Here is a 13,334-nt window from a genome sequence, read left to right as displayed (position 1 = left end):
TGTTCATATTGCCAAATGGATTGAAATTTGAATCCATCACTAGCAACTCCAAGCCTGATATTTCTATCATCACATGCAAATTGTAACACCCTACCACACAAAGCTTTACGCTTAAGTCGTAAAACAAAGGTGATGTGGTATTACGACCTCTAAAATAAAATAAGTACATATAATAGCAGAAGAGTTATAATATGCTAGGAGCCTTGAAGGATAGGGAAAATAAAAATCGCGAGATAAAAGCGCAACGCTCAAGGAACGAGTTAACTTGCATGCTAAGAAAACTGTAACTGTCAAACATAAGATAACAGAAGTAGGAATAGAGTGCCAAAGATACAAAATATCAAGCTCCTAACTCAGCCTGCGAAGTCAAGACTGGCCGGAGAATATTTACACATATATATACATACATATCCAAAACCCAAAAGTACATATACACAATCCTGCCTCTCCATAAACCTCTAAGAGGATCAAAAAGAATAAGTCATGCGGAGAGAAAACTAAGTACATATATATACATCATAGCATAACAAAATATCCCAGTAACCACTCCGCTTCAAGAGTCCAGACGCCTAACGAGATGCCTCTCGACGCTTTCCAAAAAAAAAAAAATACCTAGTTGTATTAACAGTTCACAAACTTCTTTGGGTATAAGCTTACAAATTGCAAGTGGTAGCAATCGTTCTAATAGGATATGGCAATCATGGCTCTTCAAGCCATAAATTTTGCAATCTTCAACATACACACCAACCAATATTTGATAAATATGAATAAGGAATCTTGAGTTCTTTCAAGAATTGACAAAGTTGTTTTATTTTTCTTACTCTCCTTTTTAGTCTTTGACAATGTATATTTGGCTATCGACATCACAAAGTTGTTGTCCACTCTATGAGGATGAAGGTCTTTCTTGACACCCATAAGTTGAAGATCAAGTTGTGCATTAAGATTTTTTTTTGTTTTTCCATCTAAATTTAATAGCGTGCCCAGAATATTATCGAAGACGTTCTTCTCTATATGCATTTTATCTAAATTTTGACGCAACAATAATGTCTTTCAATAAGGCAACTCAAAGAAAATGTTTTTCTTGTTCCAATTTTTAGTTATACGTTGTCATGCTCAAACTTCTTTCTCTTCTTAGTATGGTTTCCAAACTCTGTTTGTTTAAAAGTCTTGTATTCTTCTAAGACACTTAGGTGCTTCACCAAGTTCCTTGATATTGTCAAAATAACTCTTGTTTTTTTGCCATGGATGATCATGTGGCAAATATCGGCGATGACCCATGTAGCAATGCTTGTGTCCATGTTTTAGCCTTTTAGAACTAGTTTCTCTGTGGAAATATACACATGCTAGTGCACCTTTGGTGCTCCAACCAGATAACATGGCATAAGCTGAATAATAGTTTATTATCCATAAAACTGCAGCAAACAACTGAAAATTCCGTTTTTGAACCATATCAAATGTTTCAACACAATCTTCCCACAATTCTTTCAACTCTTCAATTAACGATTGTAAGTATACATCAATAGAATTGTCGGCGGATTTAGGGCCTGTAATAAGTAAGGATAACATTCAATTTGAATGTTTCAAAACCATCCATGGAGGATAGTTATATGAAATAAGAACAACTGGCCAAATACTATATGAAATGTTCATATTGCCAAATGGATTGAAATTTGAATCCATCACTAGCAACTCCAAGCCTGATATTTCTATCATCACATGCAAATTGTAACACCCTACCACACAAAGCTTTACGCTTAAGTCGTAAAACAAAGGTGATGTGGTATTACGACCTCTAAAATAAAATAAGTACATATAATAGCAGAAGAGTTATAATATGCTAGGAGCCTTGAAGGATAGGGAAAATAAAAATCGCGAGATAAAAGCGCAACGCTCAAGGAACGAGTTAACTTGCATGCTAAGAAAACTGTAACTGTCAAACATAAGATAACAGAAGTAGGAATAGAGTGCCAAAGATACAAAATATCAAGCTCCTAACTCAGCCTGCGAAGTCAAGACTGGCCGGAGAATATTTACACATATATATACATACATATCCAAAACCCAAAAGTACATATACACAATCCTGCCTCTCCATAAACCTCTAAGAGGATAAAAAAGGACAAGTTATGCGGAGATGGTACACGTGGTGGCAAGCCACGGCACTTAATCCAGGGAATCTCGTATCTCAGATTATTCAAATTCATAAGCCATATAAATAATTCAATTAAAATTCATCAACATCCACATCATTCTCAATCACATCTCATTCATCATTATATGTCAATCATATTCAATCATTATCCTTCATTATCACACCTCTCATTCCGTCCATCAATAGTTCCAATTCAAAACATAATTCATTCTTTTCCAAATGAACTAAACTTAAAACATGCTCATTTTCTTAATAACTCAAAATCAAACCATATAACCTTTGAATCTTAAATCTTTATAAATAATCATATAAACTAAATCTCTAATTTTTATAGAATTTCGGCAGCATCTCCTCTAAAACTCGGACTTTGCCACCCTTTTCGGTTCCAAACGTGCTTTCTTTTCAATTCAACATACCCTTCCTCATCATCATAACAATCATCACAATAAATCTACTTCAAATCAACAATTAAACTCATACAATATTCAAATCCAACAACCAAAATTCAACTAAGGATCATAGTTCACAAATCCTAGGCTTTTAACACAAAATACCTCATTATCACAACAACCTCCACAATAGTTATACCTCAAATCAATAATTCACCAAATCATTAGTTAATCAACAATAACATTCAACCATAATTCTCTCCAAATTAACATAACAACATTCACCATCCAAAATTAAAAACTAATTATCCAATAAACTTCAACCAAATATATTCATCGATAAATTACTAAACATTAAACATACACCTGCATTCCAACTTATCCAATGGTCATCTAGCCTAAGTTTTCACAGAATATTATATATTAAATGCAAGAAACCTAAACCATACCTTAGCCGATTTCCACGTAACGTCCAAAGCTATTTATTCAAAACCAAAACAGCCCCTCAAAACTCAACTAATCCGCTTCCTCTAAGTTCCAGTATTCACAATTTCAAGCTCCAATTATTTATTTTCAACCTAATACACATTCATAATACATATATACCCAATTTAATACTCAAAGCTCAAATTTAATGAAATTAAAATAGAATTATCATATCCTCACCTTACCCAAGCTTCACATAAGCAAGAGTGAACGTTTCTCTCAAGCTAATTGGATCCTAAAACATCAGAAATCAAAGAAATTCAATATTCCCACTTAAAATTCGAAAATTGGGGGAAGATGAAGCTGAGAGTGAAATAGCAAGTTACCTATGAAATTGTTCCGGTAGAAATGTAGAGCTCGACGCGGTGAACGCGTGGCCGCAAACGGTGCGGCGATCGGAGCTCGAACGGAGGAGTTACGGGAAATTGAATTTCACGTAAACAAATTTCTCTTCTTCTCCTCCCTGGGAGGCTTGCTGCGTCGCTGAGGGAAATGAAGAGAAAATGAGCCCGTGGCTCTTTTTAATGGGCTGGTCCGGTTGAACCGACAGCCCGGTTCGGGTCCGGTTCAACCGGTTCGGTCCTTTCGGTCCATTCTTGGACCGTTTTCTTCAAAATTAGTGTCAAAATTCTCGTTTCGATGAGCTCTACCCTATTTTGATATAATATTCGCATTTCTAATCCTCCTTATTAAAAAATAATTTATTAACTAATTATCTACTAATTTAACCGGGGTTTACACAAATCCTTCGTGTTCGTCATCAAATTTCTTCCATGCTATAGAATCTGCTGGGTGTTTTAGAACTCTTTCATTAAACTGCTTCTCTTTATGCGATCTTATTGCTAGTGTTGTTTCTTCACACATGAAGATCCTTTGGAGCCTAGGTTTCAACAAAAAGTATCTTAGTATCTTCTGGGGCACCTTCTTATGAGAGTCATCATTTTCATTCCCCTTTTCTTTCACCCATCCAGATTTCTTGTACTTTAGACATTCATTAAGATCAGCATATGCTTGTCTCCAAAACAAAATGCAATCATTCACACAAGCATCTATCTTCTCGTATTCTAATTCCAAATCTCGAATCACTTGTCGAACATCGTAAAATAACGTAGGACATGTATTTTTCTTTGGAAATATGCTTTTTAGAAAGAGCAACAAAGCACCAACTGAATTGTTGCTTCATCCATAGCAATATTTCATTTGAAAAAACTTAACAATGAAAGATCATCTCAAAATTCCACTGTCTAGATACATGCTTTGCTTAGCATCCTTCATTAGCCTCTGGAACTTTTTTGCCCCCTCGTGAGGTTCTTCTGCTCTATTATCATCTACGTTGACAGTAAAATCTCTCGACGTCTTTCCTAGTGTTTTTTCTCTAAAGATGTTATACAACATCTCATAAGTGACAGAATCATCCTCCCTTTCACAATCAATCTCATTTAAATCAAACACATCTATAGTTGATGTATCTTGAAGACTTTCACCATGATGTACCCATGTTTTGTATGAAATCACTATCCGCCAATGATGCACATGATGATAACTTCATTTCTAAGTTTGAGAGAAGAAATTATTGCATTTGGAAGAAGAACAACGTATTTGATTTTTCACACCAGGTTGAGAGAAGACAATATCTAGAAATAGTTCATCGAGGCACTTCCTAAACTCAAGGTACACTATCAAAATTAATCCAATATTTTTGGTAGTTGACCATTGGACTAATTTTTATAGGAGATAAGAACGGATGAGAGAAGGATGTAAAGAAAGATTGGAAAAAAGAGCAGGGAGACAACCTAGCATCACAACGACTACCACTTTTAAAACGATCTATCTAAACTAAATTTCGAGGCGTCTATAATTCCCCATACAAACTATTCTAATTCAATACATTGTAAAAAAATAAAAAATTAATAATAAAATTGAATTAATATTTCTGTGTTAATAAGGATAATGTAGTTACCACAAGACAATAAGACACTCAATTCACAAACACAAAAATATAAGAAAAAAAAGAATCAAAATAATAGAACAAAGAAGCAAAAAAACAAAAAACAAAATCAACTTCCCAAATAACCAAAAATAAGATTATCAAACAGATTACACAATAATATTTTCATAGACAACAAGAATATCAGCAGAATCAAAAATTAGATTATCAAAGAACAATATATGCAACAATATTCAAATAACATACATTTACTTTCAGCAGAGCAGAAATCAGCAACCAAGCGATGCTCAGCAACTAGGGAATGACAACGCCTTGCACCACTCGTGGAGGAAGAACAGCTGAGATGAACCAAACCAGCAGAGGCAGAGGACGATGCAAGACGAGTAGAGGAGTAGAAACAGTGACCACGAATTGCAACGATGCAGAAACTAGCGACAATGCAGAGGAGACGAAGACTACTACGACCACAATGCACAGGAGCCGACGACCACGCACAGGAGACGACGATGCACACTAGACCACGATGACGCACACAACACGATGACGACGCACATGAGACGATGACGGTGCAGAAGATGACGGCGGAGGAGATGGAGACGAGGCATTCAAAGGAAGCTATGCGGGTACTTCTTCTTCCAGCAGGAGCTCCATTGTTCAATGGAGTGGAGGCATAGAGATGGTCGAGAGAGGAGTGACGGTGAGGAAGTTAGGATTTTTATTGTTTTACTTTGCCTTTTACATTTAACTATTGTTATTTATGTTTAACAATGCAGTTAAATTCTTTTAAGTTTCACAAATTAATTTTTAGTTAACATTTAAAATCTTATTATTAATAAAAATTATATATTAATTTTTAAAAAATATATAATAATATTTATAATTTTAAAAAATTAATTAATATAAATAATATTTAAAAATATAAAATACAACTTTTAAAAATTAATTATTTAATCTTTAATTTTTTTACTAAAAAAATTAATAAATACAAACAATATTTAAAAAATTTATATTTTTGAAACAAAATAAAATTATCCTAAAAAAATTATATAAACAATTTTTTTTACCCTTAAAGATTTCAAAATTTTGAAAAAAAAATTTAGTTACAAAAAATACTTGCATTTTGTGACAAACAAATAATTTGTTACAAATAATATTTAATTTTGTGTTAAATTAATTTTTCATTACAAAGTATTTTGAATGTTTGCAACTACTTTATCTTTTGTTATAAAATATTATAAAATTTTGTAACAAAATACTGGTTTATTACAAAAACTAACATAATTTGTAATAAAAATATCAGGTTATTACAAAATATTAACATGGTTTGTAACAACTCGTATTGTTATTACAAAACATTATTATTCTGTAACAATCACCAATTATTGTTACAAAAAAAAATCTTTTTGTAATAATTTTGAATTTGACACAAAATTTTTGTTACAAATGCTCTATTTTCTTGTAGTGATTAGGTCGAAAAGAATAGACCTAAATCAACACCTAATCCTATCCGCAACTCAACCTACTCCGATCTTAATCTAATCTATTGCGGGTCGGATTGAATATTTGTGCCACTAATATCATGCCATATGACACTTACTGTAACACATCATCATCTAATTAATGGAAGAATTGATTTCATTTTTATATATTTATAGTTTTAATATGACTTACAAAATCTTTTTATGACTAATTTAAAAAATGACGTAATTTTTAAAAATGGATTTGAGTATTACCTGGATCTAGGAGAGAGCAATTACATTGTAATAAGTATCATAAAGAATTACTAGTAAATAGAAATATAATACTTAGCACAAAAAGAACAACCATTTTCGATGAGAGTTTTGTAGACTAATTATTCAATATATATTTGTGGTGATTAAGATGGTTCCTACCTTATCAAATAAATAAACAACTTTTTTATGACAACTTTCATCCAAATCCAACGAGGACTTATGAATCATATATGTAACTTTTACTAAGTGGGGCATGATGAATGAGTAAGATAATTGTGCAGCTTAAACCAAATAAATAACTAATGTAGACATTGATCAAAGTAATATAAGTATCTTAATTATTTAACGAAAAAATCATCTTCATCTCACAAGCTCAAAAAGAATTTTGCTCAAAGTCCTTTAACTAAATCAATTTATTCTTAATGATAAGGGTATACAAATTCTTGTTACTTTCACTTTCTTTAATTTTTTTGTATTATGTTATTTTTTTTTAAAGATGTTTATACTATAGGAAAAATTTTAAATGTATCGAAAATACCGGTATTCCAATTATTTTAACCGTTGATTTTAATTAATATATATTATATATATTTTTTATAATTCAGATCAACGATAAAAACAACTAGAACACTAATGTTTTTATTACACTTAAAATTTTTTCTATACTATATTTTTTTTTCAATGGTCCATTTTCATTTGACCACTACCAGTATATATTTTTTTTTTAAATAAACATACTATCAAATAATCCCCACAAAAATAATTATCGTTACAATTTGATGATTTCTTTAACGAAAATTCTTATTGTCTAAAAATAATAATGTCAGGGGATCGGAGTATCCTTTTTTATATGTAAAAGTCGTGTTGTCTTCCGTAAAATTAGATAAAAACTAGATTCAATTTTTACTCTAATTCCATCCTAATATATAATTATATAAGACATCACACATTTTACATCCAAAAATAATAACATTATTAAATTTAGAAATTTTATTATTGAATTTGTTATTTTATTATTATACTAGCTATATACTAAAATCTGTCATATAAAGGCCACAAGCCGCACATACGCATTCATAACGGTACCCATATACTAACCTAATAGTTTTTATTTTTAATCGTGGCGTTCTTGTTTTGTGGTTGAATTATTATTGTCTAACCCTGTACACACACAAAATCCATTCACACACGTAGGAATTTTCGGATGACAAAGAAATATAAAATTTACACAATCACCAGGACAATCTCTTTCAGGCACCACCTTTCTTGATATTTTTGGGAGACCAAACCCTACGGAGAGATTAAAAAAAAGAATCATTATTTCTAATATAATTTGATTATCATAAACAATTTACAATATTTTAACGAACACATACAGAGAGGAAGAAGAAAAAATTAACAATAATACGCGTAACTAATTAAAAATTATGCTAAGGGAGGTTGTAAACAAGATTAATTGGTCTTTGGTAATACAATAATTTAGATATTGAAAGAAAAAAAATACAAGATAAAAAGAAAAATACTTACCATTGGTGACTACTAAAGCAAGAAGAATCATCACAAATGTTATCTTTGTTGCAATTTTCATCATGTCTTCTAATTTTTGGATTTAAAAGTACAGGCTAGGTTGAAGTCACAAATAAAATATTTTCTCTTTTAATGGTTTCTATTGAGGACTTCTCACGCATATTTATAAAGTTGGATCAAGGTCGAAAGTTAATAATAACTTATAATATGTTCATAAAATACTAAATTTTGGATTTTTTTTAATTCTTTCTATTCTTAGTTTCTGACAACCAAAGTTGACCATGGATGCATATAAATAAAGTGATAATTACTTGAAAGTTGAAAAACTATTTAATAATAATAATAATATAATAATAATAATAATAATAATGAGAAACATTAAAGAAGAAAGAGAAAAAATGAAACATTAAGGAAGAAAGAGAAAAAATGAAAAAGCTCCGTATTCATTAATCTTTGAAGCTTGATGCATCAAATTTCAAAGCTCAAATAAAAATTTTACTCTAGTTAATCTCTTTCTCTCATCTTCCTCTTTATTCTCATACCAACATCATCAAAATAAATTGAACTACAATCTCTCTTTCTTCTCTTCAAGAATTCGACCATAGTATTTGATTTTTGTCAATTTCATTATACATGAATAATACTTTTACATTACAAACAAAAAAAATTATAATAATTTTTTTAAATACAAGTTACACACATAATTTACTAAATTATTATTTTTTTAATTAATTGATATATTAACTAATTTACTGAGCAAGTCAATATTTGCATAATACATAATAACATAGATAATTGAAACATGCTTCATTTAACTAAAATTGTTTTAAAACAAAATAACATTAGCGTCTATATTGATTGTAAACTCCGCTAAAAACGGTAAATAACTAGTCAATAAATCGAATATTAATTAGAAAAATTAAGGATGCAAAACCAATATTAAAATAAGATAGAGCTCTTCAAAACAAGAAGTTTGATACCAATTTCAAAAAATTTGGTCCGAAATTGGACTGGATTGGCCGAACCGATTGAACTGGGCCCAAACCGGACCCGTAGGCCCAACCGGACCCATCATTTAAATGAGCTAAAGCTCATTTTCTCCCTCATTTGGCATGCAGAACGCTGGAGGCTCAGCAAGCAAGGGAGGAGCGTTTGAAGCTTCCAAACCCTTAGTGAAATTTTATTTCTCGATAACTTTTGATCCGGAGCTCCCATTGACGATCTGTTTGCAGCCACGCGACCGCAGCGTCGAGCTCTACAAAGCCCGGTACATTGTAAGGTAAGAAATCCACATTTCCTTCTTCGATTTTCTCTGTTTTAGTTTCGAAAATTTATGAGCACCTATGTTGAAAATTGTTTAATTTGGTGTTCTAGGTTCGATTTAGCTTGCGAAACTTATTGGGCTTGAGTTACTACGCATATGGGTGTGGTAAGGATCACCTAAACCCTAGCTAATTTTTATTTCTTGATGAAAAATCTGAATATATATATAAATTAGGGGTGAATTGAGTCATATATATGCATTGAAATTGAAAAGTGAGTATTTGGAGGTTTATTGGTGATCAAGGCTTAGTTTGTGGCTGGTTTATTTGAGCTTGGAGGGGCTGGGTTCTAGCTTGTGAGGCTGCCTTGGATAGAATAAAGTGGTCGGTCAAGATATGGTTTAGGTTTCGCACGTTTAACATATAAGGTTTTATGAAAACTTAGGCTAGCGCACTATAGGATAAGTTGAAATAGCTAAATGTGTTAAGTGATTAGTGTTTGTGATGATTGATTGATAAATTGATGTAGTGCTTGTGTTGAATAATTGATAGTGGGGGTTAAGTGTATGTGTATATATATATATGCTAATGTGATAGTGATGAAGGAAGGGCTTGTGGTCATGACAAAGTAATGGTATGGATGAGATTGTGGATGGTGTTTAATTTAATGGTGCTTATTTGGAATTGTTGGTTTTGCTATAATGAATAATGTTGTGTTAATGTTTAAGGAATTTTAAGAAGATGATAAATAATGGAATTGGATTAAGATGCTAGTCGTGATTAAAATGTGTAAAGTTAGGGAAATGTGATATGCTTGATTTAAGATTGCAAGAATGGTTGTGTGATGGTGAAGAGTGAATTGTATTGATGGTTATGGTATATTGGGTTGAATAAGAATGAGCTTTGAAAGGAAAAATATGGTTTTTGGAAGAAAATGAGGTTTAGTGTAATTTGGTAAAAATGGTTTTTGATGAACTTTGGAAGTCCATAATTTGCTCCTCAAATTTTGGATATAAATGAGGTTGGTTTTAAATTAAAGAATATTTGATAAACTTGAGATTGATATAAGGTTTACGAAAATCCGAATTTCGTAGAGGAAGTTATGGATAATGGAAGTTGGTATGAAAACTGTTATGCAGATAGCTGATTTTGGTTCTGCAGCTTTCAGGCAATCTGTTATTGTTCTTTGAAGAACGTACATCCACGCGTACTCGTGGTCCACGCGTACGCGTGGCGTGACATTCAAACTACGCATGCGCGAGTAGCCATGCGTGCGCGTGATGAGCTAATCTACATGACCACGCGTACGCGTGACATGCTGTTCTCGTCCACGGGTATGCATGAAAGAAAATTGCGCGCGCGTGCTATTTTTCACTTCCACGCGTACGCGTGACCAACGCGTACGCGTCGCCCCTGTTTGCTGCAAAACTAGATTTTGGCATTTTAAATCAAACTCTCACTTCTAAACCTCCACTTTTCTTCCTTTTAGACTGAAAGTATAGTGCTAAGTCCAGTAGCTAGTTGAAGCCATGAAATTAAGGTAACTTGAGGGTGAAGTAAGGGTTAAAATGATGGATTATGAATAAGAAGGATGGAAATGATGAACATTTGTGATAGTGATATGTTGATGGATGATTGAACTCATCTGAAATAAACGAATGTATGCTTGAGATGCCTGGGCAGTAGCAAGGATGGTGGTTCGTCCCGCTTGCTCCAAGTCAATGTTTGAGAATTGATAATGATTATGCTTGACTTGGATTGAATAAATGTATGTTGTGATTCCTGGGTAGTAGCAATAGTAGTGGGTCTCCCACTTGCTCCAGGTTGAGCTTTTAAACACCCGCCTGGGTAGTAGCCGCAGTAGTGGTTACTCCACTGGCTCTGGGTTAAGCGGGTAGTAGCAAGGGGGTTGTAGCTCAAACCCACTTGTTCTGCATGGGTGTTTTAGTCCATGGTTAGCTACCAGGACGTGTCGGGTTGGCTATATAACCGACAGATGATATCATCAGCCATAGGATAGACATGCATCATGTGCATTTGTTTGCTTTGACTGCTATGCATTATTTGAGACTGCCTAAGTGAATATTTATCCTGCTACCAGCTGTTCTTGCTATTTGCTCTATCTGCTTCTTACTTCTGAGTGAACTTGTTTGTTTGCTTGTCTCTGCATGATTTATGAATGGCAGAGGAATGGAGGAAGGGTGAAAAAGGGTTGGTGGTTATGTTAGATTTGAATTTGAGTAAGTATAGGAATAGCTTAGATTACCTATCCCTAATTATGGCTTTTATTTAGAAACTAAGTTTTGTAATTTTATGACGAAGTTCTAGGATTTCCTCTGGCATTCCCAGGACCTTATCTATTATACGCGTGGCACCTTTACCATGCTGAGAACCTCCGGTTCTCACCCCATATTGTGTTGTTGTTTTCAGATGCAGGTCGAGAGGCTCCTCGCTAGGCGTCTGGATCCTGAAGCAGAGTAGTACTTGGGTTCATTTTGGGTTTTGTTTGTATATATGTAGATATGTATCTAGCTTGCTCTCCAAGAAAACTTGTTTATTTTGTTCCTCATAGAGGCTGAGGGAGAGCTAGGACCTTATTTTGTATTTTGAGTATTTTGGGATACCTGTATATGTATGTCTATATATTCTCCGGCCAGCCTTGGCTTCGCAGGCTGAGTCAGGAGCTAGTTATGATATATTCTTGGCCTTATTTTCTACGTCGCTTATCCTTATCCTTATCTCCTAGGTTTCTTAGCATGCATATAATCCTAATCCTCGAGCGTTGCGGTTTTCATTTTGCGATTTGTTCCACCTATTTTTCAAGGCTCCTAGTATACTGTCTCTTTTCATTGATATATATATATATATATATATATATCTTACTTTTAGAGGTCGTAATACCTTGCCACCTCAGCTTTATGACTTAAGCATAAGACTCTGTGTGGTATGATGTTACATTGATTAGTTCCACAAGTTCAACCAAAAGTTAAAAGTCTAACATAGATTAGTATTTCTATGAATCAAAATATTCTTGAGTCCTTAAGCTAGCAAGTTGTCACCATTTTAGCACTCCTGTAAATGTGAAAAACCAAAACAAAAAATAAAAACAAGATATAACACTAATTACAATTTTTTTCCATTCACTTTCATTAAAAAATTTTAGAAAAATTTTGGCAAAACCTCCCCTAAAACTTGAATATTTCCACCGTCTACGATTCTATCAAAAATAACAAATTCATCACTTATTTCTCAGTCAATACACAACCAAATTTATCAAACCAAATAATAGGACATTTGTCATTTCTCAACCATGACACAAGTAAAATTTAATAACTAGATCCATATACAATTAAACCTAGACTAATAATATATCAATTATCTACGAATATGTATTAAAACTATAAGCAATTTCACATGTACCTTTAATTGTCTAACCACTTTCATTGTCAAAGCACGCTATCAAAGAACATCACATAAAAAAAAGTCAGAGAAAAAACCATTTCCAATTTACAAAGTGTTGTCACAATCTGAATTTTAAGTTTGTCTAGAACATCCACCTTCAATTCCTTGGAACAAAGCTTTCCAAAGAAAATACTGTTGACTAAATCAAATCAAAATCAGATTCCTAATTCCTTTTATGAATCTTATGTAAATAGAATTAATTATAAATCTTTTCCTTTTTGGGTTTAGCTTAATTTTAGGGATTTTATGATTAGAAATCTTTCCTTTATTTTAGGCTAGTATTTTTTCCTTCTTTCCTATTTTCTAGTTATTTCTATTTCTGTAATTCCTCTATAAAGAGGCTGATTCCCTGTACATTTTATAATACAATACATT

At 32.6% G+C, this 13,334-nt stretch overlaps 1 long non-coding RNA gene across 1 annotated transcript; it reads left to right on the top strand.

Moving 5' to 3' along the window:
• On the top strand, window positions 9,356–12,207 carry LOC107637488. The gene is made up of 3 exons (XR_001619401.2): window positions 9,356–9,514; window positions 9,610–9,664; window positions 11,928–12,207. It is a non-coding gene; the product is annotated as an uncharacterized LOC107637488 (long non-coding RNA).

This window comes from Arachis ipaensis, chromosome B04, assembly GCF_000816755.2.
Source record: "Arachis ipaensis cultivar K30076 chromosome B04, Araip1.1, whole genome shotgun sequence".
Classification (NCBI taxonomy): Eukaryota; Viridiplantae; Streptophyta; class Magnoliopsida; order Fabales; family Fabaceae; genus Arachis; species Arachis ipaensis.
This window is presented reverse-complemented; position numbering and strand designations above follow the sequence as displayed.